This window comes from Canis lupus, unplaced genomic scaffold, assembly GCF_011100685.1.
Source record: "Canis lupus familiaris isolate Mischka breed German Shepherd unplaced genomic scaffold, alternate assembly UU_Cfam_GSD_1.0 chrUn_S2158H2358, whole genome shotgun sequence".
NCBI classification, from domain to species: domain Eukaryota; kingdom Metazoa; phylum Chordata; class Mammalia; order Carnivora; family Canidae; genus Canis; species Canis lupus.
The window spans coordinates 25,448-27,051 of record NW_023331041.1 but is presented as its reverse complement, the minus strand read 5'-3'; the positions used below and the strand labels follow the sequence as shown (position 1 = coordinate 27,051).

The 1,604-nt window shown below is 39.6% G+C and overlaps 1 pseudogene; it reads right to left on the bottom strand.

Moving 5' to 3' along the window:
• Positions 1 to 447: 447 nt before the first annotated feature.
• Positions 448 to 1,379, bottom strand: LOC119878963 (annotated as a pseudogene).
• Positions 1,380 to 1,604: the final 225 nt, after the last annotated feature.

Genomic DNA, 1,604 nt, shown 5'->3' with positions numbered 1-1,604 from the left:
GCCAATTTCCAATACTAAATTGTCGAACACATTCTCTGTTTGGCACCTTTTGAGGGATAAGACAATTGGAAGTGGTGGATTAAGGTGATAACTTTGGTTTGAGACATTTCCCTATAATTAAAGAGGGGTGAACAGGAAGCATTTTCAATTTTAATTATCCCCCAAAACCAAAATAAAAAAGTACTTGCTACACAGTGTTTTCATAAATATATAATAACATAATTTATATAAAACATCCAGCATAGGGTTCTGAAACACAGAAGTCCTAACATTAGCTCCCTTTATCATTAATTAGGGTACTCAGAGATACACATAGACATGGTTGTTGCCTAAATGTAACCTAGTACATAAAATTAATAGGGATATAAAATGTTGATCACTTTTTTTTCTGTGATTATTGAGTGTAGAGCTCAGATTTTTTTTATCTTTAGAGTATTTAGAGTATCTTCAGAGTATCTTCCTGTAATTCACAAGCTGATGACAGAGTTTTTTCATTGCCACCTTCATCTCTTTGTTCCTGAATGTGTAGATGACCGGATTCAGAAAAGAGGTGAGAACTGCATCAAAGATAGCAAGAAATTTGTCCAAGTGTGATGAGAGAAAGGGCCATGTGTAGAAGAAGATTAATGGCCCAAAGAATAAAACCACCACAGTGACATGAGCTGACAAAGTGGAGAGGGGCTTGGATAACCCACCTGAAGAGTGCTTCCATACTATGGTCAGAATGATGATGTAAGAAATAATCAGTATAAAGAAGGAACCCACAGAGATGAGTCCACTGTTGGCTGTGACCATGAACTCCAATCTATTGGTCTCCGTGCAAGCAAGTTTAATGAGTTGAGGAAGGTCACAATAAAAGCTGTCCAATACATTAGGACCACAGAAGGGCAAGTCTACAACAAAAGCCAGTTGGGCCACGGAGTGAATGAGGCCGAGAACCAAGGCTGCCACCAAAATCAAAATGCACGTTCATGGGCTCATGATGGTCAGGTAGTGCAGAGGCTTACATATGGCAACATATCTGTCAAAGGCCATGGCAATGAGCAGCACCTTTTCTGTACCCCCAATAGCATGAATAAAGAAGGTATACAACCTCCAAAAGAGATGGTTTTGTGTTTTCTGAAAAGGTCATAAACCATTTTGGGGGCTGCAATAGAGCAAATCCCCACATCAAGAAAGGAGAGGTTTGCCAGCTGGAAGTACATAGGAGAGTGCAATGTAAGGTCAACTCTCACAGAGAACATGATAAGGAGGTTTCCCATTAGGCTTGCCATGTAGAACACAGAGAAAATGAGGAAAAGAAGAAGCTGGATCTCCCATGAATTGGAGAGTCCCAGGAACACAAACTCAGATACCACAGATTCGTTGGCTCCATCCATTGCCTCTGCAAGCAGAGGTGACACTAATTTTACCTGAAAAAGGGGAGTAAAGAGAAAATCAACTTTGTGGGGAATCACTGACTGCGTGAATTTCATATCATAAATTTTACTTCACAAAGTCAAAACACATCTAATATAATCCCTTAAACTGTAGTTGCAGAAAATAGGCAGTAACTCACTTTTACAAAGCACTGCTTCCAACTCCCTAGTCTCCTTAAAATTCCC